The 12,241-nt window shown below is 33.1% G+C and overlaps 1 protein-coding gene across 12 annotated transcripts in view; it reads left to right on the top strand.

Moving 5' to 3' along the window:
• The window catches only part of LOC118204448 (acid-sensing ion channel 3-like), a 179,444-nt gene that overhangs the window by 76,512 nt on the left and 90,691 nt on the right, over positions 1-12,241 (top strand). The gene's annotated exons all lie outside the window — the stretch shown is intronic.

The raw sequence follows: 12,241 nt of genomic DNA, 5'->3' as shown, positions 1-12,241 counted from the left end.
TTGAAATGCGTAAAAGATTACCAGCGAGGATATTCAGTACCTCCTACATACGTAGGATATTCAGTACCTCCTACAGCGGTCGTACTATTTTTGGCGCCTTTATCGCTTGCGCCGGCAAAGTGGAAAAGTACCAAAATTTCTTGTTGAAAACACAAAAACTTGAAAAAAACTTGAAAAAGTCCACCGTCCCTTTAAGTGGGTAAGCAAATAAAGTTTGGCTTTCTTAAGCAAGAAAATGTAATTGTTTATTTAAAATATTTCTTTTCAAGTGACTGTTATAGAATGGAGTCAGATTTAATTGATTAATCTTCCATAATCGAGACGAGTTCCAAACTTGGCGAGAGTTTTTATTTTGGCACGATTTTGATTTGGTTGTGGTTTTCGGTTTTATGTTTTCCTGTGGCAAACCTAGTGCTTTATTTCAGTGATTGTAGATTTTTTAATTTAATTTTGAAAAATGTGTTTGTTTTTAAAAGTTTTACTGTTTAATACTTGCAGGAGGCTCAGCTGTTGTTGGTGGGATAATGCTGGATTTCAGATGCCGTGAAGTTTATAATTTATAAATGTTTTCATTTAATTTTATTTAATAACTCTTTTCCGTTTTCCGAGTGAGTTAATTATTTTTTTTTTTTAGTTTCGTTTCTTGCATGTGGCAATCGAAAGATTTGGAATGTTTAAATTTTGAACGAAAGTTGTTTAGTGTGCTGAATTCCACGACCATAGTAACTGTATATTTTAGTGAGTTTATTATTTTAGTGAGTTCGTACGAATAGCTTACTCAGAAATCATGTAAAACCGCAGTGCTTTAATTCGCTAGTTCATTCTTTAGAATTGATGAATTTAACCCTTGACTTTGCCTTTTCCATATTGCATCCATTGTTAGTGAATTTGAATATATTTACTTGGTTGACAATTTTGGAGGCCGAGGAAAATGTTATACAATTTATTATTTTATTATTCATTATACTATTTTATCATGAATTACATAGATAAGACTAAGTTTTATTATCAAAGCTGATTGTCTTTGTTTTACTCATCTAGTATTTTATCATCTCATTTTACTCTTCTGTTTACATAAAATAACGACATTTCACTATTGCAAAACTTAAAAGTTACTATTCTGTTCTGTACGTTTAAAAATCACATCTTAGTGTTCTCATTGTCGCCAAAAAAATTCACCAACTTTTGAAAGCCAAAATAGTTTGGCGCCACCTTACCCTGCTTATGGAAGTTTAGCCATTTAATTTAAAGGCGAGAACGACAAGACGAAAGAATATTCAGGTAGATTCAACGCAACATATGCTATCCCAGGCTGGGAGCGACACTTGAGGATTACGAGACGGGAATTAGACGAGCATTAACAGAAGGAACAGAAGTGAGAGTAAGATCGAAAAGTGAGAAAGCCGAACGCTAAGCAATGTATAATAGCAATATAATTGAGTAGATAATCGTTTGAAGACTCTGTGAGAACCAAGGCGCAGACTGCACATGGCTTGTCTGAGGCTCATCTGAAGGAGGAGAAGTGAAAAGTTACATTGTCAGCTGAGTATTTAGCCACGTGACTGAGCTTGCTATGCTGGTTGCCTACGGGAGAGAAGCTTAGCGATTTTTCCAAGCGCTAAGGATCGCAAAGGCGTAGGATGAAGACAAGCGACGAGGTTGCTTTTACAAACACTAAAATGGCTGAAGCTCTTGCAGACATCCTTACAACTCAATTCACTCCAAATAACGGCGCCTACCGTCCGGTTACGCAGGGGCCCATACATTTACGTATGGAACAGTTCTTAACATACCCTGTTTCGGATCGCATGATCAAAATCTACGCGGTAAAGTTAACAGTTTGGATTACGGTTCTTATAAATCGTATTCTCAAAACAGCTATTTTTCTAGCTGTTGGATTATTGCAGCAGTCATTCCTATTCCAAAACCGAGACAAAATTTAAATCTATCCGTCAGCTACAGGCCTATTAGCCTGCTCCCTTTACTCTAGAATATTTATGAGTTTGTATTATGCAATCACACACCTGTATGAATTTAATTCGCAATCAAATTTATTTATCCCGGAACAGTTCGGCTTTCCACGGTGCACTAGTTGCTACATGTAATCGAATTCATTCATGAAGGCTTTCGTAAAAGAGAGAAAGCTGAAATTGTCTATTTAGACATTGCCAAAGCCTTTGACCGGACCTGGCACAATGGGCTCATATACAACTTCATGCCGCTTGGTCTTTCTGATCAACTCATAAATTAATTGGCTGGAGGTTCTTTCCGCCGTGCGTCTTAACCACGAATACTTTACTTCCCGACTGTCGATCTGGCTTTACTTGCAAACTACCACAGCCATCAAATTGCACCACCACGGTAATTTCTGCACTGCAGAATCAGCTTTCAAACCTTGAGCTATGGCTTGGGCAATGGAAAATCAAAATAAATGCCAGAAAATCGTCTTCCTGTCGTTCAACCCAAGAAATATCCCCCTACCTTTAGATAATTTACTACTTTTCGATGTACTAATAGCCTTAGTTCTAAATTACCAGTATTTGATTCAAAATTAGCGTGGAATCCAGAAAACTATTTCAAACGCGAAGTTTGTCAAGTTCCGACTACAGCCATTCTTTACTAGAAATAAAGACCTATCCACTGAAAACAAGATTTTTCGCTGTAAAACAATGATAAGGTCTATTCTTACTTACATTCTTACTTACGAAAGTCCCATTTGGGGTTTAGCTGCACTGACTAACAGAAAATATATGCTAGTTTCCCCCCAAAAAATTTCGCAAATTCTTAAGCTGCTTTGTTTGTTACGAACGGGGATATTCATAATGGAACCCAAATGCTCCCCCTTTGTACAACGTCTTCCTGTTAACTTATTCCAAAAGATTCCTTTTGTCGAAAATCCTATTCAGCATGCATTGCTTGTTTATCGTCCGGGAATTGCATCATCAAAGAACAGACTCACAGCAATTATGGACAATGCTTATAATGAACTACATGTGCTATGGAAACGGGGTGGCTCGAAGTTATCGTTTTTCTCATTCGATGAATCCCCTCCAAAGAATGTCTACATATTCTTTGCCCCCTCTACCACCTTCGCTGGTTTGGCTCCATCGCTCAAGACCATTCTCTTTGTTTCGTGAACTTGACCTGCAAATAGTTGATTTAAAGTTAAGCATTTCATGGTTCCTTGTTAAAAGGTTATGCATTTTACTGATGTAATTTTAACTCTTTTATAAGAGATTTTTCTTAAATTTAAAATTAATACTGCTAATGCTGTAGTAAATTTTATGACTAAGTTTTCGCCTGAGAGGCAGTCTGACCACTGTCAATTTATCTAAACTCGCATAACTAGTTTCCCATCCTCCACGCCCCCCAGACCCGAATCGCTTGCGACGTCAATTCATTGACCACCTTTGCGGGTGATTCCTTTCACGTGTAGTTAATACCACAAAGACTATTGATCAAGGAAACTCAATTGTATTCAAAATTCAGTAATGTAAAACCTCTCAAAATTTGATTCTGATCTTTTTTTAATTTCAAAAGGTCCTGTATCTTTTCTTTAGTCCTATCTTTTCTTTTTACTGTGAAAAGGAAATTCTTATTTTGATTTTAACATTTCGACACTAAATCTTACCTCTTTGTGGAACCCTTCTTTTGATGATCATAATTTAATACTACGGCACGTTGCTACAGCGCAAGAAGCCATATTACATAAACGATACTTTACAATGTAGATGTTAAAAGGAAAACTGAATAGAACTATATATATGCAAATTATTTGAAATATTTAAATAATTACAAAACAAATATATGTGATTCAAATTAATTTAGGATGGGCGACCTACAGAAAATTGCCTTGCAGCTGAATGGAGCTACAGTTTAAAGGGTGCGAAATCAGGTCATTTGTAACACAGTGCCGTTAGATTACTTCCGCTTAACTCCCTCCTATGAGGCTCGCGTTGGCGAGGAGTCGCTCAAAGGAATGAACTATCCTTTTCTATTTAACTCTGTGAAGCAGATATAATAATTTTTTTATTACACCAGCATTATTTTATTTTTATGCAATTATTTTGTGTATTAATTTTTTTAATATAATTCACTATTATGATCGAATAATCAATAGATATATTTTTAAGTATAACTCAAAGAAATAACTAGGCAAGATTCAGGTACTTAATTTGGAATAAACTTGTAAGAGAAATCTCGGGATATGCATTAAACCCAAATCCCAAAATTAGTCTTAATATTAAAAATTAAATTTATGAAAATGGATTATTCTTAGAATTTAATATAACTATTAAGAACATATAGTGAATTAGAGTTTCAGAAAGTAGTGCTTCCTTTTACTCTGCATCTGGTGAAGGAGTTTAATATAATGTGTATTGCTTTGGTTCACTATAAGCGACGTATTACTTTTCAAATTGTTGCCACCAAATATTATCGCCCAGGATTATTTTTAATGAAATTAAATAATGAAGGATCTTTATGTATGAATGCATGATTCTCGCATTGCGAAAAGACGATGGCTTCTATAGCCGTCAAATTTTGAATAATGTACCTCTCCATCTAAACATGAGCTGCTGCATCCAGCAAGCAAAGCTGTTGCATTCGGAAAAAGTACGATGTTTATCTTTCAATTTTAATTAACAATACTGACTCCATGTAACCAATGTGTTGCCGCTGCCGAAAACAAAGTTCTTTTATGTTCCACTCGGCAACGTGTTGCCATTCATTAAGGCCTAGGATACTTTCAAATTTAATCTGGAAGGTTGCTAAATAATAAAATAAGCGATTCAAAAGCAATAAACACATTTCTTAAGAATATTTTTTCTATTTTTTAATGTGGTTGATTTAAATAAGTATGCATTAAAATAATAAGACGTTTAATTAGAAATATTCATTATTCTTAAGCTATAACACTAGTCGGACTGATTAAAATCATTATATACCTTTCCTTTTTTATGATAACTATTTTAGGAATTTTATGGCCGACAGTGGCTAGGTTTTAAAGAAATAATACAGCGAATATAAAAATATGTGTGTAAACTCTAATACTGTATCGGGGATTCTAATCATTGGTTGTTTTTAAATATTTTGTGATTTTATTGCGGAATTAAATTTCATGTTGCATAAGTGAGAGGAGAGTGATATTTACTAAACAAACTTAACAGATTAAAAAAAAAACTGTATCAATCAAAAAATTGTAAAATCTAACTTTCTATAACTCCAAAGGATTTCTTAGCTGTATTTTTATGATTTCAGTTAATCTGAACACATGAGAATTCAACAGCATTTAATTAACGCACTGTAGACAATTTAATATTGACGATTTCAGTGAAACGTTTTCCAGTTACAGTAGAAAATAAGTAAATGTTCAACTTATCGGATAATCGGTGCTACTTCACAGATTGTGTAGTGCATTTTCATTCTTAAAGATAACTGCCTGGAACTGAAAACCGAATTTAAACCCAAGAGTATATTTCAATTATACAAGTTAATATTATTGTTTATATTTGTACACATATATGTGTATACTGTTATGTTAGTGCATTTTTTAAAAATTTTCCCTTGCATTTCCAAACACTGCATTAGTATAGTTCTCTATTTTCAAAATTTAGATTTGCAAATATAATCTGAAGTGCTGACCCACGTCCGCTCAGGGTTTGTCTGTTAATAGATATACTCAGTGGAGATAATTGAAAATCATGTTGGTTCATAACTGTGACCAGGAGTTAGCTGGCGCACTACCACTTAGTACTACTACTTACAGAAGTTGTAACACAATGTTAATTAGTGCTAAATTTCATTTGTAGTAATATTAAAATATTGAGTAATACAGGAAAACTGACCCTTGGGAAATAAATAATAATTCATCTTTGTCTCTTTTTTTCTCTGAGATCTGCATTTACAACTTAAAAAAGGAAAAAGTGTTTTTATCAATATTAGGAAAATTATGTGACTATCAAGATATGATATTACAAGAAATCGTAGTGTTCAAAAACTTATTGTTGAAGTTGAAAAGGAAAAAATCTGATGTGAACCCCAAATGACTTCTTGTGTGACCTATTAAATTCTACATCTTTTTTTGTTGCATTTCATTTAAACTTATTTCCTCGAATTTCATTACAAATATATTTCTCATTCAATCAATTCAGTTCTCACTTCGCGGCAGGGCAGAAATACAAAAAAAAAAAAAAAATTCAAAATATCTTCATTAAAAATTGTAAAATACAGAAAAACATAAACCACCAAATACAGTTAAAGCAGTTTAAAAAAAAAAAAAAAAATTTTTTTTCAATTAAAATTAGAGTTTCTACAGAAAAGCGAACAATTCGGCAACAAAAAGGCAGTTTTCTGGGTGCAGAAAACTAAAATTTTACTTTTGGTCCCTCCCCGCATAGACACATTAGAAGCTGCAGAAACTGACTTCATTCAATATTCTACTGAGTTTCAAATGTAAACAAACGACGGTTCATTAACTAACCACTTTAGTTAATTCTACAATTATTGCATGCATATCAATTAAAGGCATAAAAACCTTAACCGGAACATAAAAGCCACATAATTCAACCACTTTTAAATTAAAAAATGCACGATTTACCAACATACAAAAAGTAAAAACTAAGGTAACAGAGTGGTAATATACATATTTATATATGATTAGTACAGTCAATTTCAAACAAAAAGAAAGAAGTACACCTACATGCTATAAAGCAGTCCCATTAACAAAATTTCAACCTTAAAGGCTGCTCAATCTAGAGTTATGCGAGATACATACATACGTACAGACGTCAAGAAAAATCTCTTCCGAATACATTTTAAATCCATTTCACAATCCTTTTTGGCAAAAACAATCTTTTGTTCTGTTAATGGTTTCGAGAGCAATGGAAATGGACATTTTCCTTGAAATATCACCCTCAAAATATTTATATCCGATAATTTGTTTGTATGAAATAACCAGCAATTAAAAAAATATTGAGAACCTCAATTAACCACATATAAAATGTTGAAAAAAATGAAAAGCTAAAAAGGAAAATATTTTAATTAATTTAAGAAATCTCCTTGTAGTTTTAAATTTCGTCTATGTTCAAATTTAAAAAAAAAATCTAAAATTAGGATTGTAGGGAAAATATTCAAAGTTTTCCAACTAAAGTATAATTATTCTCAATATTTTGGATTACTTTTCTTTCGGTACTGAATATGTGGATAGGTATCTACACAGGATGAATAAGAACTTTTTTCAATAAAGCGTTTATTTGCTCTCGTATGAAGGAAGTACTTCAATGTATTTGATTATTTCGCACTTGAGGAGGACTTTGAATTTAGACCGTTCGCAGCTCACCTGACAAGAGACTTAAAACTTCCTACGTAATAAGTGTATCTCATGAACTCTCACCTATCTGCTCACTTATTACCTTATTTCACACTATCTATCTATCTATATATATATATATATACTAGTATTTATTTAGTTACTTGTGTGATTTCATGTATCTTATGTTTTTCTTATTTTTGAATTCTTTCACTATAATTTCCCGAATTAGATTTCATATATAGAATTTTCAATTAAAATACTCACTGCACCTTTACAGCACATCACATGAGTTGTTGGATTCATCTTGCCTTTCTATTGTTCGTTTTCTATCTTGTTTGGCCCTTTGTGCCTTTGTGATGCATGGGCACGCTCCTCTTCTCACCTCTGACCTTTCTGCCACTTGCCCGGATGCCTACGTCATCAGCCTTTTGGCATGGACCTTATAAGAGATAGACTAACCCAGTGGGCGGGGCACGCGTCACCGACATGTCGGCAAGACAGAGTAGGGACGATCTGGTTTACTTTAACACTGAAACCTACGGCGTTTGTGTCACATAACTCTTTTTAATTCTTAAATGTGATACGTTACATAGTGATGAGATTATGAAAGCCACAGTTTTTTTCCAAATAGGATTTAATATATCTCATTAAAGCACTTTTTACTGCATTTCGCGCATTTTTTCACGCGTAATTCTTGTACAAACGTCTTTACTTTGGTAAAACGGTAAATACTCAAGGCACAAAATTTATGAACTTAATTTTGCGTAAAAATAAATTAAAATTAAATAAGATTATTAGTACGCGATGCTTTGAAATAAATAAGGTAAAATTAACAAGATCTAATAATTTTTTTAAATTTAATGAACATTTTCAGGCAGTGATTTTCCAACCTATAATAACATTACAAAACGATCATATTTATTTGATTATATGACCATTAAATTATTAACATAAAAGTGGATTAGTTATTTTAATAATTAATAAAATTCGGAGCATAAAATTTTCTGAGCGTAATGAAGGAAAAAAAAAGATAAAATAAAATCTAGAAGCACTCAGATTTTATATTACGCGCAAAAGGAACCTTTTTTTATTAAAGTTTTGTGTGTTACCTATATTTATTGAATATCATGTTCTTCGCCCGTAAACCACATATATTTGAAAACAGTATATCTTTAGAATTTCCGCACTGGAGATAATACTGTTATTTTCCGTACAGTGCTCGCTCTGAACTCGTTGAGTTTCTTAATCAAAAATTCCTTAAAGTTTTACAAAATATGAAAAAGATTAAAAAAAATTCGAAATTCGGCCGTCCAGAGGCCCATGTTCCGGTGGAGGGTTACATTATTCAAAATTTGATGGCTCTAGATTCCGTCGTTTTTGTCACAGTGCGAGAAACATACATGTATCCATGCAGATTCTTCATTATTTAATTTCTTTACATATAATACAGGGCGATAATATTTGGTAACAACAATTTGCAAGGAGAACCGACATTTATAGTAAAACAGCGTAAAATGCCGCTTCGAAACTAACAGCCTTTCTAGGCTACCGCCCCTTTGGGCTAATAAATTAAATAAACAGTAAATAAAAAAAATCTTACGCTGACACAAAAATAAATTAAAAAAAATAATCACTATAAAATGCAAGCAAAATTAATTATTACGGTTAAATACAATTTTAATATTAGAATTAAATGTATAAAAATTTTTAAGGAGTTAAAAGTGTTTATCATTATCATGTATTATGAAATATAATTGAAATAAAATTCCTTTGTAGAAATTGTGCTATAATACTCAACTATAATTTTAAAAAAGTAGCACAATTGAGAATTTTAAACAAACCTTTCAAAAATTCCTTTTTAAATATTTTAGTATTTTTTACTTATTTACACCAATAAAAAGCATAAAAATTGCAAGAGAAAATTGCTTGTTTGAAATTTTCTATTAGTTCAGATTAAAAATATTATTTTCTAAAAGAAGTAGTTATAAATTTCCTTACAGCTTAGGAAAAGCTAAAAAAATATCCAGTCCTGAAAGCATACAATAGCTTTATAATTGTTTAGAACGTTAATTATGCTTGATAAATATGCTAAATTTTTAAAAATTAATCTCAATTTCAAAATTAAAAAAATGTAGAAATTCTAATTTGTGAAATGAGACGCTACAGACAGCTTTTTCTTGACTATTATACACGCTGCAATAGGTAATCAATGTTAAATTTCTCTGCATGTCGAAAATGTTTCTGCATGTCGTCCCTACTCCTCCGGATGTGATCAAGGTGACAGCCGGCAACGCCTCAGACGATTGAGAAAACCCGTTTGGTTTAGTCTATTTCTTATAAGGTCCATGCCTTTTGGCAAAATTGTTAATGAGCCGGATAGCATATAAGCAAAATGTACACTGCTAGGACAACGGCTTGAATTTGGCCAATGACAGTCCATATGAGGGTCACCATTAACTCCGCCCACATGAGTGATGTCGCATTTCTGACATTTGTTTACATTCCGCTCATCGGAGTTACGCAGTGTGTTCTTTGAATGTACATTTGGTTTTTCGTAATGAAAGTGTTTATATGTATGCGTATATATCTGTATATAATGATTTAATGTTTGTTTTGGAATATTAAGGATTACTCTACTGTTCCAATAGAAAATTAGATCTAGTCAGATGGAAGTTATTGATGGCTGGAAGATGCATGTAAAGTGTGGTTTACAAATTATTCTGCATATTGATAATCAGAAACTTTTAAGTGATAATGACTTAAATCATCTGATATATAAAATGTACCTGCCTGAATTAAACCAAATAAAGTTAATGTTAAGTTAGTAAAACCAAATGCTAATTTGTGTCAGTAATTAATGTAGTAAATATTTTGAATCAAAATGCCACCAACTACCATTGCAATGAATTAACATAGTGTGTGTCAAGAAATCCTTAAAATACACTTTATATATATCTATCCGAATATTTACAGCATTAATTACTGTGATTTGATTTCTTTACTGGATTCAGTATGCTTTTTTAGACATAAACTTCATTTTATTATTAGAACGTAAAGAGTATAAAGATGAAAAAGTGGGTTCACTCTAATGAAGATATTGAAGTGTAATTTAGCTGTGAAACTACTGAAGTTAAATGAAGAACACGTTATTTAATAAGAACTGAATATATTTAATATATGCTACCAGCTCTGATATTTCAAGCCTACTGTATATGCTTATCTGTGAAGATTAAATCACTATTAACTGACGGGGTTCTGGTTCTGGTAAAGCATATACCGTATTTGGAATTTTCATTGCTCAGTATGCATTCTTAGAAAGGAAGTTCATTGTTTTGCTGAAATGCAAAGAAAATAATAATGAATAACTGTAAGTGCTTAGTGTAATAGACCTACTGAAATCTAAGCTGCAAATGCTAAATAATGCTGAACATAGCAAGAATTGAATTTAGTAAGATATGTTACCAGTTATGATATTTCAAGACTATCGAAAATGCTTAACAATGAGGTATAATGCTGAATCACACCTGTTCTAAGGTGTAATGCTGAATTGAATCCAATAAGTATGCTTTTATTTCCAGGAAAAATACCTTCAAGGGAATTGCTTGAATGTGTGTTTTTAGTTCTTTACATCTAGTTAAATACAGTAAAACTTACATAAGCCGAAACTGAATGGATTAAAAAAATTTAGCTTAAAGTAACATTTCAAATTTTACATTTTGACATAAGACTGATTACCTGCAGTTCCACTGATGATTGGACTCGATAAAATATGTCTTGTACCGACATTTTTTTTTTTTTTTGAGAAAAAGCATTTAATATTGATTTTCTTACATTAATATGTATTTTTGACTGTGAAGTTTGTGCATTTAAAAAATCTGATGAGATGCAGATTATTATATTTTCCTTTATTTCCAAATTCATTATAAGATATGTATGAGTCGGGAATCAACACATGGCAATTGAAATTGAATTCTTAGTAAGAAATTAATGATAATAAGATGCATTGCTGATGTATTATTGATGGCAGTACGTAAAATTAATCAAAACACTAGAAGATTAAACTGTAAAGTTAAAAAGTACTATGGGTTTCGGCTTCCCTGTTCCGAGTAACTGAATTTCACTACAGGTCGACTCTGCCTTCGGGCACGTCGTGGAGGTTCAACCTCCACTATTACCCTCCAGCAGAGCCGCGCACCACCTGGATACGTCACCAGGCAGCACCGGTCGTCAATTGCTCCTGCCAGTTGCTCGGGCGAGCCCGTCGCAGCGGGACATTACCCAGCGACCCCGGGGGAAAACCCCACGGGTTACTAGCACCACGCCGCGCTAGGACGTGCCAGACTCCGAGGCCGGCCAACAAGTGACCTTTCCCAGGGCCTTCAGAACCACCAAGTTCATAAATTTTATACCCCCGTGGCCGAGACTGCCTAGGTACAGATCCTAGCCAGTAGCTTCGCAGAGTTCTCTACGTCGACCCCCGGGGGGGGGAGTTAAAAGGTACTATTCTATTTTCGGGACCAGATTCAGAAATGTATGTATGTATTCATGTACATGTGTGTATATACACACGTGCATAGACCCATCAGTGGCAGAGTGTCAAAATCTTTGAACACTGAGTTCGAAGCCAGGCAAATTGTCTGGCTTAATAGGCGTTTTCGTGTTTTTCCTCATTTGTAATGTGTATACCAGCCAGTATCCTTTAGAAAGTTCTCCACAAAGGCATCACTTTCCACAGGCAGATAGCCCTAGTGTGCTTTGCCATACTAAACTAAAATGAAACCAAACTTTGAGCAATCTAAGTAACTGTATAGGTACATATTCAGGAATATTATATTAAACCTAGGCTAATCTTTGTATAATTTAATTAACTTCTAATTAAGTTCAATACTAAAGCACAAGAATTTTCTTTTATTAATTAAAGTGTGTGCA

Source organism: Stegodyphus dumicola, chromosome 4, assembly GCF_044657685.1.
Source record: "Stegodyphus dumicola isolate Sdum_Otavi_A_Nest chromosome 4, ASM4465768v1".
In the NCBI taxonomy this organism is placed as follows: domain Eukaryota; kingdom Metazoa; phylum Arthropoda; class Arachnida; order Araneae; family Eresidae; genus Stegodyphus; species Stegodyphus dumicola.
Note: the sequence above shows the minus strand (reverse complement) of the source record. Positions and strands in the feature narration are given on the sequence as shown.